This window comes from Charadrius vociferus, unplaced genomic scaffold (assembly GCF_000708025.1).
Source record: "Charadrius vociferus isolate BGI_N301 unplaced genomic scaffold, ASM70802v2 scaffold467, whole genome shotgun sequence".
Taxonomy (NCBI): Eukaryota; Metazoa; Chordata; class Aves; order Charadriiformes; family Charadriidae; genus Charadrius; species Charadrius vociferus.
Window position 1 is genome coordinate 1,766,867 of NW_009649309.1, and position 18,691 is coordinate 1,785,557.

Genomic DNA, 18,691 nt, shown 5'->3' on the forward strand with positions numbered 1-18,691 from the left:
CAAGGAATTGGTCTCTCCAAGCTTTAGATTCCCTCGACTACACTAACCTAAATGTTGAGAACTCATCATAACAAAAAAAGAAAATAGCTCCCATTCAGTTCAATCATTCTTTTTAACTCCTGATATGCTACAGGAGTCAGTAATAAACTGAAGCCCAGGTGTTTTACATTTCTCAAACTGAACTCTAGTCCTATCCCTTAGAGGAAGGCTGACAGGGGACCCTGGCAGAGAGGTGAGCATCTCATGGGCTCTAGCCCTTATTCTTACCCCTTTCCTCTGCAGTTCTGGCAGGTGTATCCAGGAAATACTGAAGTATTTCTAAGGGAGAGTTCAGAGGGCCTGTTTGTTGCACAATTCTATCCAGTTCCTGGAGAACAAATCTTTCCCATGTTTGTTCACATACAGCATTCATCCCCCAGGTAGAATTAAACAGGCTTAGGGAAAGCTCAAAGTTTGGGAATCCAAAGTGTACAGAGCGTACTGCTATGTCTGTACAGGATCAGGCAGTACACTTCAAATGAAAGCTAGACTGAATGGGAACCCACTTCACTAGTAGACATGCTTGGAGGATCACACCTGAAAAAATAGGAATTAGTGATGAAAGAGATTGAGGAATATGTGCATTCTGGAGGCCCCTGTCCTAACTTGGGCCTTGTGAGAGATAGTGTTCACTAGTTGGTATCTTTTTTCCACCTACAGCTAAGGCTAGGTTTTGCGAATTAAGCACTTGAAGAGTCTAGTTTACTTCCAGATCCTGCTGGATTTCTAGAGATGCAGCCAACAAGGAAATGCTTAGGATCCTGCTCCAGAAGTGCTTTTCAGAAGTCAGGCATTGTAAAGACAGCCACAGATGTAGGGACAGAAGCTTCTCAGTCTCACAACAGAAAATTGGATTTCATTGCTGTAACTTCAGTAACACTTATGATTGCAGTTAATGTTGGGGAAGAAAGACTTGCAGAGGCATAGGATGGTTTTCCAGCTTGCTTACAAAACAAGGGAGAGGGCAGGTGTCAAAGGGCCAGCATCTTTTCTTCCAATTTTGCAAAAAGGTTATTTTTCCTCTGGCCAAAGAAAAATAAGTGACAGTCAATTTAAAAGGAATTTTCACTTTCTTCATATGTTCTGTGTCATTCAAAGTTGTTTCAAACTATTTGAATTACTTCTTTTGAAGATGGATTAGTGATTTTTTTTTTTTTTTAATTGGTGTGGTATGTTGTCTCCCATATTCTTATGTCAGCCACTTAGTTTTAGGAACCTGTTGAATTCTGTTTCTTAAGATTTACAACAAGACAGGATTATTCTGTGATATTTTCTCTGCAGAGCTGATATTCTGTAGCCTGTAATGTGAGAGATAAGACAATTCCTACTTCCCTGCCACAGGCAAGAACAGAAACCCAGAAACATTCACCTTCCAAAAATCAATCTTGGGTGTCTAGAAAGACTAAAATCCTCAGTATTACCATCAATTTGTCTCATTTAAGTGAAGCAGTTTAGTTACAGTCATCTTAAGTAGTATATAACAACCAGCCTCTTGCCTTATTGGTCCCCTTTCTGTCTTTGTTACAAAGCCAATGTCTATCTGTGATGTTTACATAAATGTAAGTGAAGTGGCACTGAAACTCAGTTCGTCTGGTAAGCTTTGACAGGGTAAGACTGAGTTCTCAGTAATAACATCATCTGTTTTCCAAAGGTCTCAGTGTGTCTCTGATTTAATAGAAAATAGATTAAGGATTTATGAGAATAATTACTTCTGTTAGTTTGTAACTGTGAAGTAAGGGAGAACTGGCTGTAGAACAAAGCCCAAGGAGAAGACATAAATCGAAAAGGAAGACCGAGCGGATGAGGCCCTCTATAGACAGATAGGAGCAGCCCTACATTCCCAAGCCCTGGTCTTCATGGGGACTTCAACCACCCTGATATCTGTTGGAGGGACAACACAGCAATCCAGGAGGTTCCTGCAATGCATCAATGATAACTTCCTTCTCCAAGTGACAGAGGAGCCAACAGGGAGAGATGCCATGCTGGACCTTGTTCTCATCAACAAGGAGGGGCCAGTGGGAAATGTCAAGCTGAAGGGCAGCCTTGGCTGCAGTGACCATGAAATGGTGGAGTTCAAGATCTTTGGGGCAGCAAGGAGAGTGTACAGCAAGCTCACTACCCTGGACTTCAGGAGATCAGATTTTGGCCTCTTCAGGGATCTGCTTGGTAGAGTACCATGGGATAAAGTCCTGGAGGGGAGAGGGGCTCCAGAAAGCTGGTTACTATTCAAGGACCACCTCCTCCAAGCTCAGGAGTGATGCATCCCAACAAAGAGGAAGTCAGGCAAAAACACCAGGAGGCCTGCATAGATTAACAAGGAGCTCCTGGACAATCTCAGACACAAAAAGGAAGCCTACAGAGGGAGGAAGCAAGGACAGGTAGCCTGGGAGTAATACAGAGAAATTGTCTGAGCATCCAGGGATCAGGTTTGGAAACCTAAAGCCCTGATAGGGGCTTTAAATACCTGGCTGGGGACGTCAAGGGCAACAGGAAAGGCTTTTACAGGTATGTCAGTGATAAAAAAGAAATATTTTTTCCCAGGTCCTCTCCAGAAGGAAATTGGAGACCTGGTTACCCGGGACATGGACAAGGCTGAGGTACTCAATGACTTTTTTGCCTTGGTCTTCACCAGCAAGTGTTCTAGCCCCACTGCCCAAGTCACAGAAGGCAAAGGCAGGGACCAGGAGAATGAGGTACCGCCCACTGTAGGAGAAGACAAGGTTCAAAACCATTTAAGGAACTTGAAGGTGCACAAATCCATGCGACTTGATAAGATGCATCCGCAGGTCCTGAGAGAACTGGTGGATGAAGTTGCTAAGCCACTATCCGTCATATTTCAGAAGTCATGGCAGTCTGTCGAAGTTTCCACTGCCTGGAAAAGGGGAAACATAACCCCAATTTTTAAAAAGGAGAAAAGGAAGACCTGCGGAACTACAGGCCAGCCAGTCTCACCTCTATGCCTGGTAAGATCATGGAGCAGATCCTCCTGAAAACCATGCTAAGGCACGTGGAAAATAAGGTGATTGGTGACAGCCAACATTGCTCCATTAAGTGCAAATCGTGCCTGACAAATTTGGTGTTCATAGTATATGAAACCCATACTTGGAGATAGAAAAGTTACTTAACAGGTTGCAGAGGGGGAAGAAACATGTGAGTAGGAAAGAATAGATTTTTTAACAAAAATCAGGTTACAGGGGTCAAAAGGGCAAAACTTGTCTAGGCCAGAAATCTACAACCAACCACCCATGGACCAAATCTGGTAGTTCAGCAGGTGTAAGGATGGTCTGTGCCATGTACAGGAATATAGAGGTTCAGATTTGCCCAAGATCGGGTAAAAGAGGAAGACCGGGAATGGAATCCAATCTCCAGGGTCCTGATGCGGAAAGAAGATAATTTCTCCTTTTGCTTAAAGGCTGCATCAGCCATGTTAGAAGGACCATTTCATATTGGCACAAGCAGCAGGGGTAAACTTGTGATCACCACAGAGAGCATCCACTGGTGGGATTTAAACCCCTCAAGTGGTTCCAAGTGATTTTTGATAAAATTTCCAGTTTGGCTTTCAGTCACAGTGGGAGGAAACTAGTTGTGTGAAGCTCCTAGGAGATGTCAACATGTGTTAGTGGGAGTCTTACTTGAAAGTGGAAATTTTATCAGTAAATTCTGTAAATCTTTAAACACCACAAGACATGTCTTGTTCGAAACATATCACCCTTTAAAGTCTCAGCTGCAGTGGGATAGATACATTCACAGGTCAGTGCACAGCTTCTCTCCTGACTGGCTGCGACACCTGATGGCACCTGTTGATATTGTGGGGCTTTTTCTTCCTAAAGTTAGCTAATTAAAATGAAGAATTTCTTCCTCCTCTTAGGGAAATGTAGGAGTAATTTTTGTTGGTTTGTTTGTTTTCATTTCAGCTTTTCCCTTTTGCTGCTTTCACTATCTGTAATCAGAGTTGCCAAGGGCAGTTAAACCCTCTGGCTCACTATCTGGCTGCTTAGTTACCTAAACACAACAAAAGGAGTTGATGGCAGTTTAATTCCTTCTGCCAGTCTTATTTGTGTCACGATGTCTTAGGATAAGCCAGTGGCACATTTCAGAGAGAAAAGACTGGTCTTTGAGTGTTCAGTACCATTTGCTGGCACTGCAAGCCAAGAAACCTCGTGGCTTTTCTTCATTTTGCAATTGATCTCGACATGTGACTTTACGTCACAGGTTGCATCACTTTGGTGTTTCTGCTGGCCTTTCCTCCCTTCATCTGACATGGAGATAGGGTAGACTGCCTCTATCCATATACAGAGTCTGGTCCCAGGGACCCTCCACTTCAAGCTCAAGGCCACCGAAACAAATGCTGGCCTTTTCCTTATAGAGGTCTACATCTGTGCATTCCTCAGATGCAGCAGGATCCAGATGGTGCAGCCAGGTTGGGCATCAAGGGTGCACCTGCTTGAGCAAAAGCAGCATACAGATGATTTGTGACAGTGCCTCTGTTGTCAAGGTGCTACAGTTTCACGTGATTTCTATTAAAAAACAACTGCAGTGATCAAAGATCATCTGACCTTGAAGATTTCAGGTTAAGTACCAAGAATAAACTGCCTTGCCTCTAGCGTGGCAGACAACTACTGATTTCAAGTGTTTGCCCCTCCCTTTAGGCAGGTAGGTTGAGTTGGGCATATGAACAGACTAATATGAGACACTAGGAACAACAAATGTAAACTTATTAGAGCTGACTCTTGACTCCTACTTCCTTTCTCACAGTACTACTGAGCATTTTTTCTTGCTGTTTCACTAGATCTGGCATTTGAAGAGAGACATCCATGTCAAAAAATATAAACAAATACTTTAAAGTTTAGCACTAACCAAAGCCACAAGGTGGCACAGTCATCTGCTGTGAAGTGTTGCTCACCAAATTTCATTTCCCAAAGAAAACACAGCTTCAGAGCTGTCCTTTTCAACAGGGAATTACCCTGTCTCTCCCATCCCCTTGCACTAGGTTTCACAGAGTAAACACTGATGGTGGGTGTAGCTTTTCTCAGAGTGAGATTTTTTATTGTAGAATAAAGCCTTACCATGGAAATAATTACATGGCAATAAATATTTTGCTGCTATTGCTAATTTTCCTCAGCTCTAGAAAAAGAGTAAAAACCCCTTTTTTTGATGATGGAAGCAGCATCTCTGCTAGGCAGCTTTATCTGTGTAGCTATGGCAGCAGTTTTTTTGGTGCCTGACTTTGGCTTTAGTATCCTGAGACCAATGCAGGTTTTTAGAACTAAGTTTATCAATCTATCCATCTCCTGCATTTTCTTCTTCGGAGTGAAACATGGAAGGCATGGAAATCCAGACATGAGAATCAGGAAAAGGCAAATGCCCAGAAGGATCAAAGGATCTTTTTGGGAAAAAAAAAAGAGGCTGTCCTTTTATCCTTTGTTTGCAGAGACACCTGCATGGGACAAGGGCATGGAGAGGATTTTGCATCACCAGGAAGAAACACCACAGTAAAGGGAATAAGATATGTCTGTCTTTCCCTCTGTTCTTCTCACCAACCATAGGGTAAGTGTAGACACTTGAAGCTACTTTTGTTTGCAGACTCTGCTGTTTGATAGCAGGTGGAAATAATTTCTATCATGTAGACTTTGTTTTGCCTGCCTCTAACAGGAAATATGCCAGTGTCCGGTCTGCCCACAGACACCCTGGTCCTTTGGCCTGGAGCAGTCCATGTTTTGCTGTTCACTTCTAACAGAAAGACACCCAGCAATGGTGTGTCTCTTGTCTAGTGCTTGGTATTTAAACAGTTCTGACAACTTGGTGTTGTTGAAAATAGATATCAGTCTGTCTATACACACACATATATATATTTTTTGCTTCCCTGTCCCTCACTTCTGTACTGTCCCTTTTTTGAGGTTATATATAAAATATCTCTACATACATTATATCTTTCTAGATATCTCTTTATAATTTCTACATATGCTTAGATGTGAGTGCTTGGAAATCCTGGGGAATTAATCAACTCTCTTTGACTCTGCCCAATTGAAATCAACTCCTGCATGTGCCCCAAGCTAAGCCAGATTCCCAGGAAGAAATGGTACGTTTAATCCACCATCCATCACTTCTGTACTGTCCCTTTTTTGTGCTGTGCTCCATGCCATAGGCTTAAATGCCTGTGCTCCTGTCCTTTGTGAAGGCTTCATGCATGGGGCAGATCAGGCCTGAGGGACAGGAGTATGATTCTGTGGGGACACAAGGCTGCTGCTGGAGCTGGCAGAGCTGGAGAGATCCAGACTTGGGGCTGGGTGCCTGCAAATAGTCTGTCCAAGCAAAGCCTGCTCTAGACTATGCTGTTTATCATGCAGTTGTGTAACCCCAGAGTTTATTTCAACAAGAACGAGATCAAATTTCTGGAGGTGCTTTACTTCTTCTCTCTAGGGGGCAGGGATTTGCTTTGAGTGGCCTTTCTTTTTCTAACTAATGAAATAACTGGAAACTTCCTCCTCCTTCCATGGGAAATCAGAAAACTCACACCGTGTACACAAGGCATATGAGGATGCAACATCCAACTCATTACTTAAACAAGAACACGTAAGTAATGAGAGCCCAGCATCTGGTCCTGACCCCTATTGTTATTTCCTTCTGTACATTGTGTGGGCTTTCACCATCAAACCTCACCATAGGTCTAGAAAGCAACAGCAGTGCATCTGCATGGGCAAATTCCAAAGGCAAAATGGCTATATTGTCACTCCATCCCACAAGCTGAGGTGCCTGAGCACCTTCATCTGGGCTGCTGCAAAGGGAAACACTACCCTTCCCCTTCTCTTAGACCATCACTAGCAAAAGGAGCCAGGACTGCCCAGCCAGAATTGACCTTTTCAGTGGCAGCTTGAAGTTATGATGAAAAATTAGTGAAAGGGCATCTCTACTGCATTATTTCTTTCCCAAGCCCTGTGCATCTTTCCTGACCCCTCAGAGTCCAAGACAGAGCACTTACATTCTTGATCAAAACGTGCCACCTGCTGTTTGTCAGAAGGGAGGCATTGTATAGTCAATAAAGCCAATGCATCAATTAACCAGACTAGAAGCGTATTTGCATTGCAAAACCAGCCAAAGGACCGCATGTTAGAGTCTGCGCTCCGCCACCATGCAAGAATCACCCTGCAACACTACACTCTTGACCTGCAAATCTGCATATGCCATGGAGCAGCAAGGTCAGAGCCTAGACAACCTTACAGATTACCACTACACACAGAGCCAAGGCACATAATTGGCACTGCCTGAAAAAGCTGCAACTCAAGCAAACACCACTAGCTGCCTCCTGCTGAGGGTTTCTAACACAGGGCAGGGAGAGCTAGCAGGGATAGGACCAACTGGTGTTGAAGTGGATCGCAAAGCAACACTCAAGAACTGCTTCATAAGAGCAGTGATAGCAGAAGAGGGCTCTGGGAGGAAGCAATGCCTCAGTAAAAGAGAAAATTCTGAATGGAGAGACATGCTTTAGCTTTTGGTCAGCCCTGAAGTGGTCAGGCAGTTGGACTAAATGATTCTTGTATGTCTCATTCAACTGAACTATTCTATTCTATTTATGAGAAGCAGGATGAATATTTGATTTTTACCTCATGGGTGCTGCTGACCGGACTGCAGCTGAGCAAACACAGCAACCCTGTTCAGCATGGGGAAAGGGTAACTAAGAAGTTTGTGGGGAAGCAGAAGTCTCTCTCAATGCTGGGCCCAGGAACCTCTGCTCAGGCAGAGACTGTCTCAGGGTCTGGAGGCTTATCTGAAACAGGGAAGGAAAGCCTTTCTCTCGTTCCTAGGCTGCGGCCATCCCTGCGGTCCTCTCCTGTTCCCCCACCGCCTCTCCTAACAAGCAGCGGCCTTGGTGCTGGGGTGCCTTGGTGGTGAGGGATGGAGGGAGCAGCGAGGGGCTCCCAGTGGTGGTCTCCCAGTGCAGTGGGAAGCCAGCCATGCCCCGGGCCTTCCACCTTGTCACCCCAGCCCCACCACTGCTCCTTGCTGAGCTGGGCCCTGGAGGGGCTGATGGGTGCTGATGCTCTGGATCCAGATCCCCCAGGAAACTTATCCAGCGATGCTGCAGGGCCGGCAGCAGGAGGCCTGGCTGGGTCACCGGCATGTGAGGGAAAGGCGAGGTGCTTTGGCACTTTCCAGCTGGTACCTGGGCCGGCACAGCTTTGGGGACGCTACTGGGGTGACCCTCTGTGGCACAGAGGCAGAACTGCAAGCCTCTTTGACGTCGTGTGTGCACCCCTGCTTCAGCACTGCCTCATGGGTTATCTGCCTGTCTCTGCGGAGGGGTCCTCCCAGTCCTAAAGCAGTCTTCGGGACAGCCACAGCTCCCTGGAGGGCTGGGAGACAGCGGATGCTCTGCAGAGAGGGAGGAAAAAAGGGGTTAAAGGACAGAGGGAGGGACAGGCTACAGTTAGCAGATGTCCAGGGCTGAAAAGTAGGTCACCTATTTCTGCATCGAGGCCGGGGGAGGGAAAGGGAGCAGATCAGAAAATCGACACTACATCAATGCATGAGCAAAGCCAAGTTATACAGCAAGGACTAAAACTGAGCCTTGGAAGCCTGACAGAAAGCCTCCAAGTACACACGGCTTCTCTAACACACTGTACACAGCTATTAATTAAGATTGTCTAATTAAAAAAAAAAAAAATTTACCTGCATATGCATATATATAGTCACATAAGACAAGAGGCTAATGGAAAAAATAGTGACATTAAAAAAAACTACAAACCCAAGAAAAGCAGAAATTATCTTATTACCCATGTACAAGGCTTAGACAGATATGAACTTCACTCCAGGCTTTTCTCAGCAGCCTTAGGCACATTTTTCAGGCCTAGTTTCTCAAGGCTAAGTACTAACTCCTGTTGATGCCTCTGTGAGTCCTTGGCAGACAGACAATTGCAAATACTCTGAGGTTGTGATCCTTGGTGTGCCTCTGTCTCTCTTTATATAAAAAGCATATAAATATAAAAAGCATATAAATTGCGTCACCCAAGCAGGTCATGAGGTCTCTGCAAAGCATTCCCTATCTCTGGTGTTGGAACTACATGAACAGTTAATTGCAATCACGTACAGTTTTTAGGAACCTAATCCATTTGACTGGCACTCACGTTTGCATACATGTACCATGTTATGGGGGCAGCAGGTCAGGACGGACAGAAAGATAGGGAGATAAGGTACAGAAAGGTGGGGTTCTCTGGCTGGGTCAGGGTAGAGTCATTCAGTTAAGTATTTATAGTCTCTAATTCATTCAGAAAAAATAAATTTGAGGACAAATTCTGATTGACATAGAATCAGCTTCCAGCACATACTAATCACTCCTCACACCACATTATCCCCACAGGATGAGAGGCACTTGACTCACTGCAGCACAAAAAAAGGGACTGCTATTACTTTGTACAGTTTGTTCAGAAAAGAGGTGTGAGAAACGCTCACAGATAAAAATGTAGAGAGGACGAAGTCTTCGAAGCAAAAATAAAAGTTTATTCCAGATCAAAATAAACAAGTCAGGTGCCTCTCAAAAAGAGCACACTTAGCTACAAAACTTCAGGTATTTAAGGTCCCCTTTTCCCATTGGTTAGGTACTTTAGGGTGCACATTCTTTCACGACCCGTTAGCCTATCACAAACTCGATTCACACTTTTCTCCTTTTAAGGAGTTGTTTTTCTAGGTTACACAGCTCTGCTTGTGCCGTCGACACACAAAATGGCTGAAGCAAAACAATTCCATCTCTCACACAGGGTATTTCTTAACTTCCATGGATTTTTAAAAGCAGTCTAGGCATTAATGAGAAACTTCTGAGATATTCTGAATGCTCCAGAAGACATATGGGTGGGGTTTTTTTGTTTGTTTGGGGGTATCACAGAACAGTTATCAGGCACTCTTTAGAGCTCTCTGGTACAGGATGTTCCAAGCCTAATTTTAAAACTTTTATCCATTGATGTCCTCCTATTTCTTTCCCACCAACAGGCAAATTACTCTTGGTACAGAAGGTTCCAGATGAAATCCTCAAGCACAAAGGATTAAATCAGCAGCATAAAGCCCAGAGTGGGGGAGCATTTCACATTTGCTACAAGTCAAATCCTTACTGAGATCAGTTGAGTTTGAAGATATTTGGACATACTCACTCATGAAAATCTCAAGCAGGGGCTGGCTGGAAAACTACCCCTTGGATTCTAGTTATCTGTCTTAATCCATTCCAAGGTTAGCTAAAGCTCTGTTCAACCTGGATATGGCATCATTTGTGTGCCTGTGCTCTTTCCTAGCTTAAAAAGGGTTAAATAGCATTGCCCAAGTGGGTCATGTGGTGTCTGCAAGACATTTCCTATTCAGAAGTGGGAACTACCTGTACAGTTAATTGCAATCACTTACACTTTTTAGGAGCCTAATCCCTTTGACTGGCACTCCTCACATGTACCATACTATGAGGGCAGGAGGTTAGGAGACACAGCAAGAGAAGGTGGCTTAGATAAAGCATCTTCATTTTCCTAGAAGTACCATGAAGGTAATTTCTCCACCTTGTTTTTCCTGTGCTCATTTAATTACCTTAGTTACCAAAAGGCGGGCTGGCTGATCATAGTAGTCCTTTCTGGCCTTCAAAGAGGGAAACATCGCTTTCCTCTGTTCCTTCCTACCCGGTGGAACAAGGGGGTAGAACCAGAGTTTGGCTTTGTATTTCAAGGTTGCAGTACTTAAACTCCATACAAGTTTCCAACTTGACCAATTTGGAGGATGACATACCCTTTTCCGTGGTTGAATTGAAGAGGAAGAAAGAGAAGGGAGAGGAAGGCTTAAAGGAAAAATAAATTGCAGCTGCTACTTATGACATGCACCTGATTAGATGACTATTCCCTGTGTTCACAAATTTGCCTGGGTGATCCAGCCTGTTTCTGTCATCGCTTTCAGTCCTGTGCAACAGTGTCACAAAAATGTGAACTGAGTAGTTACTGAGCAGCTATATCTTGGCTGGCTGGGAAATGACACAATACACTTTGCACACTTGGAAAGCACCTTAATTTTCCCTGGAGAAGTACCATGAAGGTAATTTCTCTAACTTGTTTTTCCTCTGTGCTAGTTTAATCAGCTTAGCTATTAAAAGATAACGTGGGTTTAGGACTATCATTAGGCCAAAGTGGTCATGTGGTTATGTTGGTAATTAGCACTGCTGCTGAACTCAGTGTTACATTGTTTTTTTAATAGGTAACTACATAACGAAACCAGTACCCACTACATGTCTTCAGAAGCAAAAGAAAAATGAACACTCTCTCCCTGAATCTGTATTCAATTATTTGTTTAGCATATTTTTTCCCTTTTTTTTCTCCCCTGTGAAATTATTATCTATATCCAAAGCATTTAACTGCTTGAAATGGGATTAAGACACTCCAGTCTAAAATTGCAGTCCTGCAATCCTCCTACTCAGCTGCTCTGTAAGCTTTAAGGTATCAAAAGTCCCCGGGAGGCCTCTGAGACAGTCAAGCAGATTGTATCCGAATCATGAGGCAGAAAATCTGTATAGCTTGGCTTGCATCCCCAGGAGTTCAGTTTGGTCAGCACCCCAAGTCCTAGGCATGCATCCAGGATACTGGACTCTCAGTATCCTCACAGTCCTTAGCTATATTTTCTTTTGAAGCACAGCCAGAGGGAAAAGAAATGAATACCAGTGCTCCTTATATACAACAGTCTAGGGCTTAGCCCAGTTAATGAGGCTGCAGGATAACAAGCTCCCATTCTCTCCTTTGCCCATGGGAATTTCAACCTGCAGCTCCCAAGTGTGCCTATAACCACCAGTTTACAAGCTGTCCTGGGGTGGGTATGTTCTGCAACCTCTTGTCAGGCCAGTAGGACCAGAGAAAGATGAACACTGCTGTAGTCCAGTCATTGAAGGCAACTTCTCTGTGTCTGCTCTGGGTGCTGCAAGTGTATTTTGTCTGTAAATTGTGTAATGGATATTTAATTAAGTTCTGTTCACCTTTATCCCTAGACTTGGGTTTTAGCCTCAAATGTTTGTTGGAAACTATACTTCATTATTTCTTCTGTTTACGGTACAACCTGTTTTATTATTAGAGCACAATTTGGTTCTGATGTTAATAAGTGATGTCACCAGGTCTTCCCCTGTTCCCCATGATTTCTAATAAACAGGGTTATGTTTCAATGGGAGATAAACTGTAAATATATAACCCTTTTAACCAGACAAAAAACCCCACAGGTCATTGCTCAAAGGAAACCACCCTGACATACACATGAAGTTGGTGGTAGCACCAGGGAGCAATGTTCAGGATCATCAGGCTTCCATTTTGCACCCATTTTACCACGTAATAAGGTACAAGGGGTCTCCAGCAAACTATGTCAAGTTGTCTTGTGCTGCACAAACAGCTTTTGACCATACTCTGCCCATCATTGTTTCCTCTGCTCTTTTAGAAAACGCATGGGAAGAGGTGATAAGAGGAACTCAGCTAAATAACCATGTTTCGTAGTTGTGCAATACATGCAAGAAAGACCTCGTATACATATGTGCACATAACACAGTATGGAAACACAAAGATATCTCAGAGAGCTCAAACCATTTAAAAGGACCATATACTACACCTGTGGCAATAGGACAGAGTCAAAATGACAGAAGATTCCTCACAGCTTTTTACTACAAATTCACTGTTCCTAGCACATCGTGTAACCCTTAAACTTAACAGTAAACGACATCATGGTCTCCAGTCCTCTGAGGATTTTCTACAGGTGAATAAGACATGCTGATACTTGCAGGCTTTTATCAATGCCAATTCAATTGTTGCCTATCTGAGTGCAGTTGGAGAAGTGGGGCAAACACAAGCTTGAACAGCCCTTTAGCTCCCAGTACAGGGGTTTCTTGTCTCTATGAAGACACAGTCCTGTTATAGAGTTCAGTAGTTTTTCCTGTATTCATCACAGTTAATACACTTTTTATTTGCTTCCTTTCAAGGCAATCTTCTCTCTCCTACAGGGCTCACTGAAAGACTTTGATGCTAAAACAGGGATATGTTTCTCTTGATATACTTGTGAATCTCTTTCCTCTTTCCTGCCAAAGCAACCGCCTTGCTTACTGCCATGCTTCTTTGGGAGAGAAGGCCAGCACCTTCTACTTCCCTGTGTGCTGCTCATCTATGAAAAAGTTCAAGTTTCCCCACCCCCATGTGCAATGAATTCCTCGTGAGGAATTCACAGCATTTGGAGCCTATACCAGAATCTGCCTCATACTCACTTATCCTCTCAATAAATCTCAGCCGCCAACTTCAGTAGTCCTTCAGCAATTTCCAACTTTTCTGTTTGCACAGCCTCCCAGAGAGAGGGCACACATTCCTACTAACCTCATGCAAGCAACAACCTTGTCCAGTCACATCCCAGACGTAAGGAACCAATAACTCCTGTAGGTTATTTCCTTTTTAGCTTCCCTCCACACACCTTACCAATGTCTTTATAATTAGGGCTCATCCCCTCAGGAATGTCCTCACTGCTGCTCCCTTGCTCCCTAAAACTGACCTTTCCTACCCTCAGAACACCACCTCCTCCAGCAGGAGCAGCACATAGCTCATGCTAGTGAGCCCAGTTGAGTTTATTAGGGATTTGCTCTGTGCTTTGCCCATATCACTGGCACACCTTGCCAGCCTCCAACATCCTCTGAAAAAATGCAAGAACCATCCTGCCCAGAGGGATGGGGTTTGTTAGCCAGGACAGCTGTCCCCACTCCTCTGGCCATCCAGCAGGCTCACACAGCCCATCAATCTGTATGTTGTGCCCATGCCGTGCTGCTTTGCTCATAGATCACCAAAGCTGACAAATTCTGTTTGATTTTTGTTCCCAGGTGACATGCCATGATTGCTAGTGCTGGGAGTGCTGGGCAGGTGGGAGAAAATATGTGAGGAGAGAGGAGGACCACCAGCCTTGCCATAAGCACACAAGGCTCAGGTGAAAATCAAATGGGTTGGTGCCAAAGCTTCCCTCCATGCTTATGCTCTGTCCAGCAGGGACACAGTAGGTATGGAGGTCCCATCCTACTCCAGAGCAACTTTGCCTTAGAAATGTTAATAGGATCAGTGCTGGGAATGAGATTAGAAAACTGAATTTGAACATTTTGTTTCAAATAAATGGATTAATTTGTGGGTTTGGTACAGCCAAACATCCACATTCACTCTTGGGAGCACAACCATGAAGTCATTGTTCAGAAATGCTCCTTCCCTCTTCTTAAAACTACTTAGTTTTCACAATTTTAATAAGATGTTGGGCTAAACATTAAATCATTAAAATTTGTTAAAGGGCTTTATTCTCTCCTGGACTATGAAGGGGATAAAGGATGTTGTAAGGGCTATGGTTAAATCAGAGGTGTTTGTGTCTCAGCTGATCTTATTCTACAAATATTCATTTAGTGTTAACACAGCTGTTAACTCTTTGGTGCAAGGCACCCAATTGTTCCACTCTTTCTAGGTTTGTTTCGTAAGTGTAACTTGTCAGTGCTTGGAAGAGTTAACTACAATCAGATTAAAACCAGTTTAGACTATTGCTTCATTTTATGCCTGAGGTGATCAAATGGCCAGGTGTCGCCAGTGGGGAGGTTCAGCTCCAGACCTGTACACAGGTGCTCCCACTGCCTTGGAGGCACAGGTGCTTCCCTGCACCTGTGGGGAAACCCAAGTCTGTGAGCTGGACAAACTGGAAACAACTCTTCATAGGGTCCCCTCCTGTCCTGGGGGGGCAAAGGGAAGACAACACATTGGTAGGGACAGGACCATGGTCGTCCTTGCACAGCTGAAGCAGAAACACACCCCACATGCTCATGGTCTGACATTATGGCTATGCAGCAGCAGCAGCTTGGGGTGAAATGTTGCTGAAAGGGTAGAATCCTACCTTCCCTCCTATGATGTCACATCTATCGATTGCAGAGCCACAGGATGAGCTGGCTTGGCAGGCTATGCCACTGCTTGGGAAGACAAGCTTGTTCTCCAAGGTGTGGCAGAGCTGCTGAGTCACAGCAGCCCCTAGTAAATGCTCCCCCTGGCATCTGTGCAGTGGGGTCCATGAGCCCCCACCAGCTTCAGGAGGTGGTAGCAGTTATGGCTGAGGGGTTAACGGTGCACAGTGACGAAACATGCTCAGCATTAGTTGACGAGGTGATGGTGACTGAGCAGGCTGATACTTTTTCTTATTTGCATACCACTTTATGTTGAGGAAGTGGCTGACTCAAATGATTAGAGGAATACACCAGAAGTGGCTGCCTCTGGAAGTGCCCCAGGCAGCAGCCATCACTGAGTTAAGATACTGACATTTGCAATACTAGCAACAAACCATTTAATAAAATACTGTCAAGCTTCAGGTCACAGATCATGCCTGTAAGTTCTCAGAGTTTCCCTGCCAGCAACTAACAATTACAGCCACCCAAAGCAGGCTAGGATTTATTCTGATTTGGCTGTAATCACAGGTATAGGAATGCTGTGGAGGTCTTCAGATTTGCACACAAGTCCCAGGGATAAAGGAATGGGATTTCAGTATTTTGCCTCTGGTTCAACTTACTGTGTTACGTCAGGCAAGCCACATAACCTAGCACTTTGAGATCCTCCTTGTAGACATGAAGTGTTTCTACCCTGAGGCAGCAGCACCCTACTATTACCAACTTATATGGTAATGGTAGTACCACCTGGACAGTTGTAGTTTTAAAAAATAGTTACACAAAATCAAGATTTAGAAATATATTGACAGGAACTTTATAAGACAAAACCAGTTCCTGTGATGTCCCAAACTTTTCCAGAATTGAGATGGCAGTGACAAAGCCCTTGAAAATCAGACATGTGCCAGTGCCAACATCATCCTGCCCCTTCTGAGTTGAAATCTAGCCCTATCTATCCCGCAGGGCACATTTGTTCAGGATATAGGATGTGTCAACAACAGCAGAGTTTAACACTACTTTGTTGTGAAGACAAGCTTTATGCTTACGGACACTATACTAGGTAGTTAACCATTTTACTGGAGTAGCTGGTCTATACTAAAACTATTAATCCTCTCTCAAGATGCCACCTCTGGTGCTTGCTAAAGGTTATAACCTCATCATCCCTTTAACAACCTAGTTGCTTGTCCTGAGAATGCCATTTAACACTGTACTCTCCTTTATTCATTATTTAAAACCATAGACCATTCTTTCCTATTATCTCCCTGCTCACAGTTTCCAGCACAATGTCTTTCCTACAGACTGTCATTGGCAACTGACAATACAACCAGAACTGCCTCTATACACTTTATATTGTGAAATCCCCATTTGCTGTAGTCAGTGCTGGTACTCACTACTAGAACATGCAAGTGTCATGACATAAACAAAACAAAACAAAACAAAAACCAGATACAGTGAAAGAAAAGAAAAACGAGACAGCTAAAATAAATGTGGAACAAATATAGTCTAGAGAGCTTTCTGGACTGAGCACTAGCTGAAATAATGAAAATGGAAACAATGTCCCATTTCATGTTGATTGTTTCGAGGATAAACATTTTTGTATATTTTACTAAATAAATCTGATTGCATGAAACAGAAAACAAAAACAGGCTCTACACTTAGAGACCTAACTACATAACTCTGTGGACCACCAAATATATTTCATAGTGCTGCATGTGTTTGCAACACATTAAGATCACGTGCATCCATAACTGCTGTGGCTCTACTAACTTATTTAGGCAGAAGGAGATGATCATGTGTCTGATGACAACAATCTCTTTCTAATGGAAACAACCCACTGGGCCCACATCTTACGGAGGGCTTCTGTTCACAGAGGTTTTGTGAAATAAGGATGTGCCATCACATGCTGAAGGGTAACGTGAGCAAGGATGGCTCTTAGGAGTGTAAAGCATGCAATGACTCAATCTTTGGGATTACCAGTAATGCCTACAGAAAGCACAGGAGCCAAAGCTTGGTCAACTGGTAGGAAAGATGTAGGAATAAAAAGAAAGCTGACACTGTGCACAGGCCTTTATACAATGGGCATTATGAAACCAAGCACCCGAGTAGCTGGCAAGAGTTTCTGCTGTGTGAGTGCCTGGACAAAGCACAAAGGCCAGGACATGTTAGGCTGTTTGCAGCTATTTTAAATCTGATGGCTACCTTTTCTTTAGAAGCAAGCATCTTAACCTATTTTTCTGTATTTAAAATGATAAAAAAGCAGAGGAACCCCAAGCAGCCTATATCCTACTTTAAAGTTCCTGAACACAATACCAGTGTGAAGTGGAAGATGTGGAGTCCCTCTGATCTGCAGGCAAAATTCAGTCCTTACTCTGAAAAGGAGGTACACACAGAAAGGTAAGCACACAGCTTTACCTATGACATCTTCCCTTTGCCCACAAAACAACTTGAAGATGTTCTATGTAGAGACAGGCTCCCTACTCTTGCAGCCCAAAATTTGAGCCCATTTCTAGCTTGACTCACTGTTTCTCTCCTGAAAGAGACGCTGCTTTCTGCAGCAGCACCCTCAATATTTATGTCTCTTTGTAATATCGATAATTTTGTTTCAATGGGAGCAGATCTGCTGAGTTGGTCATTGATTTGCAGTAAGTACAGCTGTACTGATCTTAACTTTGTATGTCAGATGAGCACGTGAAATATGTGAAGATACATTATTCAAAGTGGAGTTGCTTTATCTTAGACTGCTGATTCATAATGAAATCAAAGAAATGTGTTTTGTTGCCTTTCTTTTGGTATATGAAATTAACACAATAATCTGTGCTACCCTTCAGTTTTCATGTGCTCTGTGAGGTGCCCACAAGAACCACCCTATCACTAAACTATCTGGTTTTTCTTCCCCCATTATAAATAAATAAATAACTCCTTGCCTTAACCATAGCATACCTGTTTCTCTTCTTAAACATATTATGACCAGTAACTATCAGAACAAATATAAAAAAATTACCTCACGCATGATTCACACTTAATCATTATAAAACAGAGCTCTCTGCCACCATTCACAGAAAGCACATGCTACCCTCAGGGCAAGACAAATGCTAGCATGATAGAAAATGAGCTTTGGAGAGCCCGGACAGCACCGTAACCCCTTCAGCTACCTGCTTACCCACATTGATGAAGAGCCGCTAAGGCCATGCTGTCATGGTGCTGCAGTGCCCTGATGCAGCAAGCCTCTGAGAAAGGGAGTGTTTTACAAGTCCATGATGTCAATTGATAAAGATAACAGGCTTTCCTGGCTCTGTTACTATATTGGGAAGAGACATGGAGAAGACAGGAGGTGCGGAAGCTGGGACTTGCAGACAAGCTTCTCCCTTTGCTCTAGGAGGTGACTCTGCCCTCTGCATGGTGGCCCCTCCATGCACCTTCCTTCACAGGTCGGCAGACATTTTATACACATAAACATCATTGCTAACCATAATTTTTTTGAAAAAAAAAACCAAACCAAACCAACAAAACACCAAACACACGAAATGTAAAGGGAAGAACTGCCATGCTGGGTCAGGCATGGTAACTTAGGCTCAGCAGAGCCTCCTTCAGCTGCACCTTCCGTCCCAGGGAAACTGAGGTGGGTTTGGGCAGGGGGGGACCAAAAATAGTTGTAGGTGGCGACCAGGCCAGTAGTGCTGACCCAGGGTGCAACTAGACATTTTTGGCACCCCCTGCCTTGCTAGTGTCACC